General features: G+C 39.6%; 1 protein-coding gene and 1 long non-coding RNA gene across 4 annotated transcripts in view; one reads left to right on the top strand and one right to left on the bottom strand.

Annotated features, from left to right (window-relative positions):
• Positions 1-15,698, bottom strand: part of TOP1 (DNA topoisomerase I) — an 84,416-nt gene that overhangs the window by 25,721 nt on the left and 42,997 nt on the right. The window contains exons 4-8 of the mRNA XM_022592407.3: positions 15,105-15,160; positions 12,122-12,217; positions 11,038-11,113; positions 7,703-7,815; positions 2,266-2,381 (exon numbers count right to left, since the gene is read on the bottom strand). The gene's annotated coding sequence lies outside the window, so the exon portion shown is untranslated. The remainder of the gene's footprint in view (positions 1-2,265; positions 2,382-7,702; positions 7,816-11,037; positions 11,114-12,121; positions 12,218-15,104; positions 15,161-15,698) is intronic.
• LOC111184175 (uncharacterized) overlaps positions 1-15,698 on the top strand; it is a 51,296-nt gene extending 35,598 nt beyond the window's left edge. For all 3 annotated transcript variants that reach the window (XR_016387924.1, XR_016387922.1, XR_016387923.1), the window contains exon 4: positions 1-15,698. This exon is cut by the window's left edge and continues 22,005 nt beyond it. This is a non-coding gene — a long non-coding RNA (uncharacterized LOC111184175).

Raw genomic sequence — 15,698 nt, 5'->3', positions numbered from 1 at the left:
AGCTCCAAACTGAAACTTTCTGGGTAGACAGAAAGAACCTGCTTGAAATTCATAATTTTAAAAGGCCAGCAGGTGGCGCGGCTTCCCCTCTCAACATTCCGGCTCCTTCCAAAGACGACACCTTGAGGAGGATAGGCTGGCTTTCAAAGAGTTTCCTGCACTTCTTTAGAATTCCCCCACTCAAGTCGGAACCAGTGTTGCCAGTTAAGATGTAACGTGCTTCCAATATAAAGGAAACCATTAAGTCACTAAGAATAAAATAAAAGGCAAGAAAGAATGTAAACTGTTCTCGGGTATGTCTGGTATACTCGTTGGGAAATTTTACTGAATTCTGTCCCAATAGAGAACAATTTTGACGCCTCCTGTTTTAGATGAGCTGTCAAACGATGAAATGACAGCTCCCAGCAGTAGAAGGGTAGGAGGATGACTTAAAGGTTCCTGACAATGGTAGTGCTTTGTAGAAAAGGCTGAGCTCCAGGAATAAGAAACTGCTGAGTCAGAGCTGAAAACTGGAGTTTCTTAGAGGCCATTCACTGCTTCAGCCAGTCCGTTCCCCACCTCCCTGGCAAGCGCTAAAGGAGTCTGAGAATTCTCTTCCCTAGAGAGCAGGCAGGACTGACAGTATCACTCTAGACTAGTAAGTCAAATACAACTTCTTGACTTACTGCAGTGTGGGACTTTACCTAATCAAAGGGAAGAGATCTGAGAAAGAGCAAATGAGAAAATGTGAGAGCCCTGGAGCTGGAGCTCCTATAAAGGACGACCAGGCAAGAATTCCCATCTTGGAAAGTAAGAGAAACCCAAAGGCTGAAGAAAGGAATCTAGCTTTCCTTCAAATCACTTTGGACCTCAGAGTTAGGCTTTACCAGTTGAGCATTCTAAAGCTCTTGGTAAACCCATACTAGGGTTACAGAATACCTGAACTTTTATGATTATCTAAGGCTCTTTCTGTTCATTGGAGTTTTAACTTTGAGTCACACTGAAGAGTCTCCAGGAATGACCCACTGTGAGGGCTGACAGCAGAACTCTGTACTCTTGTCCTGTGTTGTCCAGTCAACATAGGTCAGAATGTTTATCTGATGTAAGCATTTGTCACTGAGGCTATAAGGTCCTGCTAGATGGCACAGTCCATGAGATCAGGGATTCGTCAGTATTGTCGCTGCTGGGTCTTGGTGTCTGAATACAGGCACGCTGAATAAATGCAGTTTAAAAAAACGAATTCCAGCTTGCCCAAGTCTGACATGTTCCTCACTTGCAAGACCCGGCCTTTTAGTATAAACTACCACCCTTGACCTATAAGCATCCATGGCCTGAGGCCACTGCTCGTGGACACAGAGATATACCAGAACTCTGAGTGTTCACCACTGATGCTTTTCAGCAGTCCTCCTGGCCCAGTGTTTCTCAAAGTTTGGTCAGCAGACCACTTGGTTCAGAAGCACCCAATATCACTCAACACCAATTAAATGGGCCCAGATCCTCTTGGTGAATCTAAAGCACATGAGAGTTTGAGGAATAATGCTCTAGCCATTTCTGGAGAAAACTCTTGGAATGAGGGAAATCAGCTGAGTATTACCATCTGCATACTGCTATATGCCAATAAGGGAGCGTCAAAGACTACTCTCAAAATGTTCAACCCAAGGACAGAAATACCAGTGACAGTTAATAGACCACTCTGAGGGTTCTAAGAGAACGAGGCAGGCTATTTCTTCAGAGCAGCCCAGCAGACTTGACTGCATAAAGGGCAAAGGCATAGTGTTGCGCTGTGTAGAGTGATAGACACCTATTAGCCCTACCCAGATGTTGATGGCAGACTAATTAATCCTCAATCAAGTACTAAATACTATTTCTAGCAATGAGCAGCTTGTCAGCTTGCATTATGTCACTAAAATAAAATACCACCATTCAAGTCAGGCTTTTCCAGTAACTCTTACAAAGAGTAGCTCCTTAGAAGTGAAGTTCAGATAAAAACATTAGGCTTGTGGACCAAGTGCTGTGACCTATGTAGATGGACCTTTTTGGGACCATGTCTCAAAGGGAGACAAGGGAGATAAGACAGCCCCTTTCTCACGGCACTTTTTCAGCACCAAATGGGCCTTTTAAGAGTTAAGTAAACACCTGAGAGCCCTTTCCCCAAACCATACGATGACAATAAAACGAAACAAACAAAAAGGATTATACAGCACAAGATCCTTCCTCACTTTCTATTCCTAAATAGAAGCAGACTCTTTCCTTGGCCAAGAATTGGACAACCTTGGAACAACTCACCATCATAGTAAAACTTGACATTCTCTGGAAGAGGTTCATATGGTGGAGCAAATACAGGACCTTTATGTTCTAGGAATTTCCACTTGATGCCTTCAGGATAGCGCTCTTCTTCCCACCTTTAAAAGACAAAAGTACAACCTCATTTAGAGATCACTTCACCTAATATAGAGATTATCACCTATTAAATGCCAAAATAATTATCTGCTCAACTGATTGGTGCTCTGGAATGACTCTCTGCCCCACATTCAAGGCCTGGGTCAAAAAACCCCAGCATCCTTCACTTTGTAAAAGCCAATACTCACAACAAATATGATGGAATAATCAGGTGAATGGAGGAAAATACATTTCAGCAGTGTAGTCCAAAGATATTGAGTACATGAGATCATTATTCAGCAATAAGTAGGGGATATGGATATGGAAACAACTGTTTTATCACAATGATATAACAGTTAGCCACAACGGTGTACATGACAGAGGTATTATTTATACAGCTGATACATAGGAAAAAGCCTCCTGGGAATGGAGATGCCAGGTGAAGGTGTAAGGGAAAACAACCCTTTGAGAAAGTACATAATGACTATCATCCCATGTAATAGTTCCCTAGTATCCTTCAAATACTCAGACCATATTAAAAACATCCCTATTATATCCAAAATGTATTTTATAGACTAGGATACAATTAAGGACCACACACTGCAATTGGTTGATATGTCTCAAAGTCTTTCTTTCTCTAGAATTAGACAAACCTTCTCACCACCACCACCACCATTTTGTTTTTTAAAGAGTCAGTCAGTTGTCTTACAGATAGAATACTTTAAAACTTCACAGATTTTAATCTTTGGTATTCCTATCTTAAAATGAAAAGTACTACAGTTCTACAGAATTATTCAGGAGGCCAGTTATGCATATTCTATTACTTCCTGTCATCTTCCAACGCCAATGTTTTAAAGTTCAGAAACATCAAATAAAAATTACATGTATCAAAAACTGTGCTGTAACAACAGCATTACTATAAAACCAAGGTCAATATATATGGTCAAATAATTTTTGACAGGGGTGCTGATTATTAGGAAAAGGTAAATCAAAACCATGGGATAGCACTCTCAGCCACTAGGATAGCTATTCTTAAAAAACAAAAACAAACCAGAAATAACAAGTGTTGATGAGGATGTGGAGAAACTGGAACTCTTGTGCACTGCTGGTGGGAATGAAGCGGGTGCAGCTGTAGAAAACAATATGGCGGTTCTTCAAAAAGTTAAACATAGAATTACCATATGATCTAGAAACTTCACTCCTGGGAGTACACTCAAGAGGACTGAAAGCAGGCATTCAAACAAATATTTGTACACAAATGTTCACAGAAGCACTATTCACAACTTCCAAAAGGTAGAAACCACCTAAGCATCCATTAACAGATGAGTGGATAAATAAAAAGTAGTCTATACATACAATGGAATATTAGCCTGAAACAGGAAGAAAATTCTGACATGCTACAACATGAATGAACCTTGAGGACATTTTCTTAAGTAAAATAATCCAGCCACCAAAGGCCAGATATTGTGATTCCACTGATACAAGGTACCTAGATTAATCAAATTCAGAGACAGAAAGTAGAATGGTAGTTACTGATGGCAAGAAAAGGGGGAATGAAGGAGGGTTATTGTTTAAAAAAGAGTTTCAGTTTTGCAAGGTGATGGGAATTCTGGAGACAGAAGGTGGTGGGGATCACTGCACAACAAAGTGAATGTATTATAATACCACTTAACTGCACACTTCCCCCAGAATCTTTTACTCTCCAAATCAGAGAAAATACGTATGTATGGATGGATGTGTGTACGGAGGTGAGAGAAACTGCAAGAAGCCTATCTATAGCAGTCACAAAGTAACTGTATGGGGATCCAGAGCACCATGTTTTCCTTTATCCTAGAACTTGGTTCCATTCTTCTCATCAACTCCACTGTTTTGTTTTCGTTTTATGTTTTTGGCCGCGCAGCACGGCTTGTGGGACCTTAGTTCCCTGACCAAGGATCAAACCTGGGCCTACAGCAGTGAAAATGCAGAGTCCTAACTACTGGACCGCCAGGGAATTCCCAACTCCAGTGCTTTTTAATTAAGATTCCAACTTTTATAATTCTTTCTATTCCGTCACATTCATCCTGAGGGCTCACAGTAACTTCTTAACCATTTAAGCAAATTAAGAGATGCACTCAACACTAAACCTCAGTTTAAACAGAAAGAAAGAACATAACCTATGACACATGCTGATATCATTGGATCAGCAACTACTACTATACAAATAAAAATAGTAGTGTTGGCCTTTTAAGGCCCCCATCAATGGTTCACCAACAAAGTTAAGAAAAACATGTACTTAATCACACTTAACACCATCAACAAACTCCCCAGTTTCTAGATATTCTCATGAAGAATCATCTGTTTAGAATAAACATGGGACTTATGTTCCAACAGGCCAACCCTGACACAAAAGTACACTCAACTCAAAGCAGCGCTGAAACCCTATATAGCTACAACGAGTAACAGTTAAAAATAGGGGGAGCTGGGACTTCCCTGGTGGTGCAGTGGTTAAGAATCCTCCTGCCAATGCAGGCGACATGGGTTCGAGCCCTGGTCCGGGAAGATCCCACATGCCACAGAGCAACTAAGCCCGTGTGCCACAACTACTGAGCCTGCACTCTAGGGCCCACATGCCACAACTACTGAGCCTGTGTGCTGCAACTACTGAAGCCCGCATGCTCTAGGGCCCATGTGCTGCAACTACTGAGCCCATGTGCTGCAACGACTGTAGCCCATGTGCCTAGAGCCCGTGCTCCGCAACAAGAGAAGCCTGTGCACCACAATGAAGAGTAGCCTCAGCTCGCCGTGACTAGAGAAAGCAAGTGTGCAGCAACGAAGACCCAACGCAGCCAAAAACAAACAAACAATTAATTAAAAATAATAAAAAATAAATTTAAAACATTTTTAAAAAATAGGGGGAGCTGGGTTTAATAGGTTTCTATGAATGAGCCAGAGCATTACTGCCACCACTTGTAACATTGTTTCTATGGAGAAAATGCGACACAGTAAAGAAACCCACAGGGATCCCGACCATTTTCCCATTCCCAAAATTACCAAAGAGGGAGAAAAGGCTCAAAGTTGGCTTGTTTTTTGGCAGGATGAACAAGTCTATGACTCTGGGGGCGAAGCAAAAGATCTACACATTTACCAAACTGGTAAAGGGTGTTAATTCTTTTAGTGAGATAGCAAGAGAGGTAGTAAAAATGAGAGTATCTGCCATTTAAGTTCACTGACTAGGCTCTCAGTGACAGTCACTGAGGACTTGACCACCGACTTCAGAGTCTAACAGGTAAGCCTACAGTGACAGCAGGAAAGGGCAAGCGATAGGTTAAGAGGCCAGTCATTCCTGTTCTCTACTTATAAAAACTTACAGTGGTACCTTCAAGCATTGTGCTTAAGAATGCACACGATTTAACAACCAGACTTGAGAAATGCATGCACTGGAGGCTGTAGCAAAGATTACTCAGCCCCAAACCTACCATCTTCAATGGTCCCACTTAAACCAAAACAAGAATAAAAACCATAGGTCACAAATCTCTCAGAATTAAAGTGTGGTAACACTGACAAGAATTTCAACCACAGAAGCAAAATCAGGCTATTAGACCCTTCAAGGATACCTAATTGCACACACAAAAGGCTGGACTAGAAAAAGAGTACATCTGCTTCCAGGCCCAATAAGAGCCAGGGCTCCAAAGGAAGGGGGAAGGCAGCAGAGAGCCTGTGATGACAAAGAAAGTACCTTGTTCACTCAACAAACTTACTGAGCACCCTACCACAGGACCCAGAGACATAACAAACTGACGAATTACTAACTCACCACTCCCAATAATAACCCCTGATTTATAGAATCACTTAATTTCATCTTAAAAAAAATTTTATTAAAGGTCATAAAAACCTTTCAAAATTCCATCACTAAAAACTTTGATTAATTTCAAAGGAAAAAAATGAAATAAAAATGAGGAAAATAAAAACACATGTTCTTTAGTTTTCTGACAGACCCCAGAAAGGCCCAGAGTTCCTTTGCTCTGTATTTTTCCTTTACACTTTCCTTTTTTAACCCCACATATGTCCACACCAACAATGCCGATTGCACAGCTGTGCTGAGCCTTTCTGCCACTGCAGCTCTGCTCCTCTCAGCCACCTCTCTGGACACTGATGTTTCCCCTTTGCTCAGAAGTACTGGTGAGATTACTGTTCTCTATTACAAAACCCATAGAGTAAATGCATACCAATGGGTCTGGAACTCTACATACCAAACTACAAATAGTGGATACCTCAAAGCTAGAAAAGAAAAATGGGAACGGGAGAAAGAAGGAAAGGGAACAGTCATTTTTTTCTAACTCGTATACCTCTGAATCATTGGAATTCTTTCAACATAAACACAAATCATGTATAGTATAGATGCACTGGCTAAATAATACAAAGTTTTAAGAACAGCCAGTATAAAAAATACAAGTTTATTTCAAAACTCTAAACATCTAGAAATAACCTGTTATTGCTAAACTGTCCTCCATTGAAGATTGTCTGAATCTTCACTCCCCACAGTGAAGAAGAATGCCTGTTTTCTCATATTTACAACCCTAGATGTTTTGGTACTTACTAATCTTTCCTAATCTGTGACACATTAAACAAAAAGATGTTTCATTTATTATTTTTCTTTGCACCTTTCTTTGCTACTTGTGAGGTTCACCATACTTTAAGATGTTTGTTAATCATTTATCTTCTTTAATGAGTTGCCTTTTCCTCATTTTTCTATCAGACTATTCCTTTCATTAATTGTTTTAAAAGACCTTTTTTTTTCATATTACGAATCTTAGCCCACTGTAGTACAAATATTTTCCTTTAGGATTTTTTTTTTAATGGCATGAGTTTGTTGATTTGCCATATAGAAGATTTTAATTTTATCAAATTTATAAATATTTTCCTTATGGCTCTGCTTATATGTCTTGCTTCAAAAGGTCTTCGTTATTCTACAATTATAAAAATATTCACCCAGGTTTTCTTGTGGAGGTTTTTTTTTTTTAAACAAATAGGCAATTTCCCCAACATGATTTATAGAACAATCCATCTTTTCCCCTCTCATTTTAAATGCAACTTTATTCATATGCTAAATTTCCATATATCTATAGGACTTCTATAGTTCAACAGGGTGGGACATAGTATTGAGATCCAATAGGGTAAGAGGTAGTTAATGTTCTCACTAGGTCCTGCAAAACTTATTTCAGAATGTTATTCCAGAGAGATTCTTTTAAGTACTTCCCTCCTCCCACAAATATCAAGCTATTCATTTTAATACTCAATATTCTTGTTTCATTAGGTTGCAGAATAAAAGAGCTAACATTTTAACCCAGTGCTGAAATATTACCATTTCCACTTCTGTTCCTCTTCTTTCTTCGGCTTCTTTTTCTTACTATCTGGCTCAGGAACTTTTTTATCTTTATCTTTATCCTTATTCTTGGGTTTTTTCAATTTACCATCCTACAAAGAAACATGGTGAGAAAGCACTTAAATAAGGACCAATTACACTTCTGGAAGTAGTTTTGGGGAGCCATTAGACAGAAAAACTGGAATCATGGAATATGAGAACTGGAGAAGTTCCTGAGTCCAATACTCTCAATTTGACAGATGAATAAAAATTTATTGGTACTTTTCTCTAAAGCGGTATTTCCTAAAACTCCCAGACACATTGATTACCTGAGAAAGTAGTTAAAAACATTCATTCTGTAGGAGAAAAGCCTGGGAAATTGTATTTTTTTAGCCTCAGTGGAGTTTGGGACAGAGTAATCCCAGTGTATTATCCTCACTTATTTTAAAATCTACTCATCTTTAAACCTCTTCTAATACCACCAAATAACAGGTACAGGAGACTTTTAATGTATTAAATATACAATTTGAAAGGAAATTTCTGATTGAGCCTGGGGGGGAAATACTTTATTACTGCTATTTGCATACACAAAGTCATGAAGCAGTAAGCAAGCAAGTACTTGGGAAGCCCTACAACAATGACCAATTCCCATGATAGTATTTCTTTGAACTCTAACCCTAGATGAGCTGTCACAGTAGCACAGAAAAAGAACAAACATAAACAAGTATAATCCATCAATACAGGTGATAAATCTCAAAACACACACACACACACACACACATTCAGACAAAAATGTGCTATTCAACAGGTGGGGGTCCTGCTTAACAGAATCTAAACTCTTCTGAAGAATATTTTCCTTTGTCCTAACTATTAAATATAATTTAAGTCTTTATTCAGCAAGTTTTATATAGCTATGAAAAATGGTTTTGAGTCATCTTAAAGTCAGTTTCAGAATGGCAGAGCTTGAAAGAACTTTATAGTTTGGTTTGACCTCTTCCAGTTATAGTCAAGGAAACTCTGAAACAGGTTTTGTCACTTGCTCAAGGTCAAAAAGCTGCTATTGACTATGATGAGAGCCCAAGTTTACCAGAAAAATAACAGAATGTGACTCATGGGAATGGCTGGAATATATAAACATTCTAGGACTACACATGATAGGATGGTAATCAGATAAACTCAGGGAAAGCAAATGGCCTCCAGTGTACAAAGAAGGGGAAAGACTACAGTACTACACATAGTTTAAAATAGGAATGGAGAATATAAACGTGTAACTATGTCTGGGAAGAGAAAATACTAGAGAATCGCATTAATTCAGATAATGTTTACTGTTTAGGCTGAAACACACCACAGGAAAAGGAAATGTTTTTCAGTTAAGACATTCTCTAAACAGCTTCTGAACAGGCATGCAGATGGTTTCATCAGGAAACTACTGGCTACATCGTATGTTTTCAAGCCTCAAAATGGGATTATCAGTCACTAGGAGACTTCAGAACAATTCCCAGAAACGAAAAACACCATAGCCAGCAAGTGAGGTTTAATGACTGATCTTGCCATCTTGGGTTCCTACCACAATAAGACTGGGTATTAATTTAGTCTTTCAGCCTGCTTTTTTTTTCCCTCCCCTGTAGGGAGAGGGTTGCTAAGACAATTAAATAAATGAAGTCAACCATTCTTTCTCCCAGATGGTTTTAACAGTTATTACTAACCTCTGTGAAACCCAGAGAAAGGTATTATTTTACATAAATGCAACATAAGCATAAAGGCAATATAGAACGCATGGAGAGCTAAAGTTTTACATTTCTTTATTGACTGGTCTGTACTGGTAATCTACACGAAAGTGGAGTGGCTATCATACTCACTACTCAACATTTCACTCTCGATTCCTTGAGTTGGCTCTTATACACTTGAGCTTCTGCCAAGAACAGGCTAGTTGTCAGGAAAGCTACAATTCCCTAAATGCAGGCCCTGATCATCTCTCTACGGCTCACCTACTCATTCATATTCTTAATATGATTTCATTAAAGACACTCCTTCTGCCTTCTTGTGGATTTGGAGGATCAGCAAAGTTCCACAGGAAGCAGGATAACATGGCAGCTAGTGTACTGGTTCTGGAATCAAACCACATGGGATCAAATCCCGGCTTTACCACTTGGTATCTGTGTGGCTTCAGGCAAATGATTTAGCCTCTCTGTACCTCAGTTTCTGCATGTGTAAAATGGAGATAACAGTAGCAATATTTATCTCTAAGGACTGTTGTAAGGATTAAATGAAATGATACCTATAAAGCGTGAAGAATAGTGCCTGGTACACTGTAAACATCTAGTACATTTAATTTGAATTATTAATATTATTACTACTATGATAGATTACACTTTTAATATTCACTGCCCCTTATTTTCACTATCTTTACTGACGATACTTCAAGCTATAGACTTTATACTTGTGAATCCATTTTGCCCAAGACAATGGCTAAACTCAAATGCAGCAAAGCTAATAACTTACTCAACCCCTTCTCTTAGGAGACTGCAAGATTAAGACCCCTGTGAATTTCTGACATCTTTTTCTTGAATTACTCGCCCACAGTTTTTAGTCCAAGAAATAGACAGTGTCAAAAGAAGGAACCATATTAGTATATGTTAAATCTACCACAAGCATCAAATAGAACCCTTAGGAAAGTACCTGAATTGAAACTGAGATTTTAAGGAAGGTTATAAGCTAGGAGAGAAAGAAAAGAGGAAGAATATATGTGTTCCAGACAGAGGGAACAGCATGTGTTACATAAAGCCCTGAAGCACAAAAGAATCTGGTGTGGAAAGAAGAAAAGGAGGTCTGTGAGGCTGGAACAAGGTAAATTAGAGAAGAGGCACAAGATGCAGGGGCCAGATCGGAAGAAGCTGTAAAGAGCTTGGATTTAATCCTGTATCCAAGGGACACCCATTTAAAGGACTTTAAATAGGGAGAGTTACCCAAAATGAGTGACGAGCAAGCTTTGTTAGATATAAGAAAGCACTAGAAAACATTCCTAGGGAAAACTCTTCTGGGTTGTAAGCCAAAATATGATTTATTGCTAACACTTCCCCTGTATGTATGAAGAGAGCACAGTTTCTCCAAGAACATGTCAGTTGGCAGCATAGCTATGGGTAGACACCCAGGAAGGCTGAGATCTTAAAACTAACAGTGCCGCAGCCACTGTAACACACTTAGGAGTTTTCCCCAGTGTTTCCTCTACAACAGAGCAATAAATTCCTCAAACCCATTTGGCCTTCAAAAGTTATCTTATGGAAAACTCCCTATTCCAAACTCAAGCCCCAAAGGGCCTAAGTCTCTTTACTAACCTCTTCTTCCTCTAGTTTTCGTTTCTTCTCTTTCTTGGTATCTTCTGTTTTAATTTTCTTAGGTTTATAATCAGCACTAGAAAGGGGAACATGAATACGCAGTTAACACAATTGTGACTCAGTAGTTCTCACCAATAGGATTAGGACCTCCAAACTCTTCTTGGCGGCCTCCAAGGCAGGCGTGGCTGCTATTACTCTTGGCTGGGCATTCTACAGTCAAGAACAGGAATGGAGAAAGTAAAGAAGGCCAGACCAAGGACCAATAGTTATAGTCCTCTATAGAACAAAACAAACAACTTTATACTACACGCAGGCCTGGAAGGGAAGTGGAGTAGAGGAATACATACAAACATAGACAACACCAGAAGGTAGAAATCTGGGAAGCACACACACAGGGCAACAATAGCTACCACAAAGTAGTAACTGGAAAAGAAAGGGGAGGAAAGAAATTCTCTATGAATTCTGAATATATACAAATGAGCTCATTAAGTATTTTCCTCCTCCCTTTCCATCCATCTTCTACCATAAATCCTTTGTAGATTCCCAAAACATAATAAACTCTGCAAGATTGAAAATAATGAACAGGATTTAACCGCAATGACTGAACCTGAGAAAGAGGTACATATAAGTCTCAAATAACTGTTTTAAGTAAGAGCAATTTTATTACTTCTATACATGGAAACTTCACTCAGGAGGTACGAACAGGCACAGATCCTAGGAAAAACTGCTTCAGCAATGAAAACTTATCTGTGGTAGGTGATGATAAACTTAAAGTAACTTAAATAATTTAAATATTCTTTGTGAATTCTGGATTATTTGAAATTCCAACAATAAATATGCATTACCTTTTTAATAAGAAAAAACGTAACAAAAGTGTAAATATATATACTCCATTTAAGCCTCAGGCACACTACTTATTTATTTAAGAAACCCTATTTCTCATAATTCAAAGAGAAATCAGTCACCCGGTCTATTAATCACAAATTCCTAATGAGTAAAAGTCAACTAATGCAGTTGTTCTGTGTATTATTGTCTAAACGACTCCTTTTTGTTTAAAAAAATTAAAGTAATAAGAAATACTCACTCATCCTCGTCTCGAGGTCTCTTTAATGGCTTTATATCCTCTCTAGGAGGAGCAAAATAGCCATCATCTTCAGGTTCATCTTTAATCAATGGTGGACTAAAGAGAAAAAAATTGCTAGTTAATGAGCGGTGGAACATCTACATTGTATCAAGTAATGCAAAGTAGCGGGAGGTAGCTAGTGGAAGGATAACAACATACATGTGTACGTATTAAAAGGTTTTCCATGAGCACTTTTTCTCACTTAATTCTCACTACAACCCTGTGAGGTAGACAGTATTGATCTCAATTACAGATGAAGAGGCGATATCAAGGTTCGGGATCCGGACTCCTTATTCTCAGGATTCTTTCCACTACATCTTAGCTACCTGCGCCAACGGAACCCACACCACAACAGGAACAAACCTAAGTTGTTTCCTCCCCTTATTTGAGGGGTCTGTGTATCTGATCCCTCAAGTGATGTGAACTGATTATTCTAGTGCTCCAAAAGCTAAAATATAGCTTTCACAAAAAAAGGAATAAAAATGTATTCCCCAAACTTGAGGCCCAAAACAAACTGAAGTCATTCTAAGCCAAATCTATTCACTGTTCAACTTCCTCCTTTGGTTTACTTACTTTATACACAGAAGAGTAACTTGTCCTATTTTTGTTAAGATTCTGCCTTCTGAATATAAAAAGATGATTCTGTTAGATGACTATCTTGAACCAAAAAGAGGAAGGAACAAGTTAAAAAACCAATGGGACCCGACTTCCCTTGGTGGCGCAGTGGTTAAGAATCCGCCTGCCATATATGCATGGGACACAGGTTTGAGCCCTGGTCCGGGAAGATCCCACATGCTACGGAGCAACTAAGCAACTAAGTAGCCTCACAACTACTGAGCCTGTGCTCTAGAGCCCAGGAGCCACAACTACTGAGCCCACGTGCCACAACTACTGAGGCCCGCGTGCCTAGAGCCCGTGCTCTGCAACAAGAGAAGCCACCGCAATGAGAAGCCCGCGCACTGCAACGAAGAGTAGCCCCCACTCACTGCAACTAGGGAAAGCCCGCGTGCAGCAACGAAGACCCAACACAACCATAAATAAATGAGTGAGTGAGTGAATGAATGAATGAATAAATAAATACATTAAACAACAACAACAACAACCAATGGGACCAGCAATCACCACAGCCTGGGATATTCCCTGACCTGGCACATCTTGTTGGAACTGCACTGCTCACAGCCAGAAGCATCTACAAAACTAACTAACTCGGCACAGGGAATGGCCTCCAGACACAAAGCCACTCATCTCTAGGGGGGCCAAGGGATAAGCATCCAGATTTAGCTGCCAAAGAAAGGATATTCACAGGGTTTCAATGCTGTCCCCCCCACTCCCGCCCCCACCCCAAGCATACTGGATGCCCTTGCTTGCAAATGAATTTGAATGTTTAAACAGATTAGCTTTCTTTCCTTATTTATGCACACTCCCCAAATGCTGACCTCTATAGCTGTTTCTCCCCACGACGGAAACCACTGACACAGCCCCAAGTGTCCAAAATCTCCAAAGGCTTTGCACCAGAAAGAAAGAAATGCTGCCATTTACCCAACTAGTTAAGTAAATGCTAGATCCTAGTACTGTCATGAGTGAAGTTAAAAACACTTGGGAAGGGTTACTAGGCCTGAAGAAAGAATTTTTAAAACAATTACCAGAAAACTGTTCCATCCAGTGAAGCACGTGGATTCTCTACCACGATACAGATGCAAGCTAGAGAGCAGTCCAGCAAAGTGAACACATAGACCACTGCCTCGAAGGGTGTGCTTCTGACCGTCTAGCCCAGAAAGTCTGAAACTGAACCAGGACTACACACCAAGTCCAGAAAGTCTAATCATATCTTAGTTTAATAAAAGTTCAAGGCAGTCTCCTGGCAGAAAATAGTTGCCCTGTGTTCAGTTACTGTTATCTAAGAAATCAGAATGCCCAGCTTACAGCTCTAATGCTTCTTGAATTTTACTATTCTGCATTCCTAGAACAGTTACAGAACATGCCTGAAGAGGGCACTTGCTTCTCCCTGGTCTAAGGGACCCAGAGTAAATGGAACAATTTTCAAAAATGTTCTCAAGCAAAACTGAAAGTTCAAAGTTTCAAGGAAGCAAAACTGTCAAAACACTTTGCCCTGGACAGTAATGCAAATACTCCCCACAACTCCTCATAAATGCATCCTGCCATTTAGTGGAGCAGGTGAGAATATATGATCATATAAGTTCTGGGTTTTTTGAAACCAGAGGAGACATTCGGGCTTATTTTAGGGAGTTGAGGCTGATGAGGAAAACAATCAAAATGGCCCCAAAAAGTAAAGGAAAAGTGACCTCTAGATTGTGCGTATTTTCCTTTCCTTCTGGAAAAGATATAAAATATTTCTACTCAAATCTACACCTGTCCCTAAAATGCAAATCAAGTTAGTTTCTAAATATGAGCCTCAGCATAGGGGCAATTCAGAGTAGGGGTTCAGAGTAGGGGTTTTTCAGGAAACTCCAAAATTACTACTAAGTACAGAGTTTCTTTTGGGGGTGATGAAGATGTTCTGAAATTAGATAGGGGTAATGGGGAGGTTATATAACCTTGTGAAATACTAAAAACCAATAAACTGTATACTTTAAAAGGGTATATTTTATGGAATGTTAAATTATATCTCAATTTAAAAAAGCTTCTTTCTGTCAACCTTCTCCACTCAAAACAGCCTTCTAGAAAATGTGCTGGTCAGTCTCACCTGCCAACCTTCTCCACTCAAAACAGCCTTCTAGAAAACGTGCTGGTCAGTCTCACTAAATGGCACTCTAGAAATGCTCACATTGGCTTAGACCAAGTCCTTTCACTGCCAACTTCCTCGAAAACCTGGAGATGGCCAGTCACTGCATCTTAGGTAAGATCAGACAACACTGTAACATGGGCAGCTGGCCTACTGGATGCACACAGAGAAAGAGAAGCCAAGGCAGCAGAGGAATCTTACCTAGAAAAGCCATTTTCCTTCTCCTTTTTTATTTTTACATCCCCAGAGGCTCTAATCTGAAAGGTAAAACAACAGTAACTGATTAGTACCTTAAAAGGACTAAACTTGAAGAAGCCTCTACCTTACTTGAGATGATCTGGCCTCCACTCTTGGGGCATCTTGATCCCAGACTGACTCTTCTTGTTAGCAAAACTAAACAGGTGGACCAAAGGTCTTGACACTTTTCTAAGACTCCTTTTTAACAATTCTTCAGATGAACTGTCCAATTTACTGAGAAATGTTTCCCTTCAAAATGGTGGCTTTTTACCTTTAAATGATGGTAGGTCCCTCTCCCTCAATAAATATACTCCACCTCTCAAGGATTTGCCCTTGGCAGTGCAGACAGGAAATAAAAAACCAAACCAAACCAAAAAAGAGTACTTTATTTCCTATCTTCTCTGATTTAGGCAAAGTATATTTACTTTTGCCCTCCTTCAACTTTCCAGACATTACAAAAATCTTCACACATACACTCAGAGGAACACACACACACACACACACACACACACACACACACACACACACACACACACACACACACACACACACACACAC

The sequence above is a fragment of the Delphinapterus leucas genome, chromosome 15 (assembly GCF_059928025.1).
Source record: "Delphinapterus leucas isolate spDelLeu-1000000601 "Yukka" chromosome 15, BTC_Dleu_Yukka2, whole genome shotgun sequence".
NCBI classification, from domain to species: Eukaryota; Metazoa; Chordata; class Mammalia; order Artiodactyla; family Monodontidae; genus Delphinapterus; species Delphinapterus leucas.
This window is presented reverse-complemented; position numbering and strand designations above follow the sequence as displayed.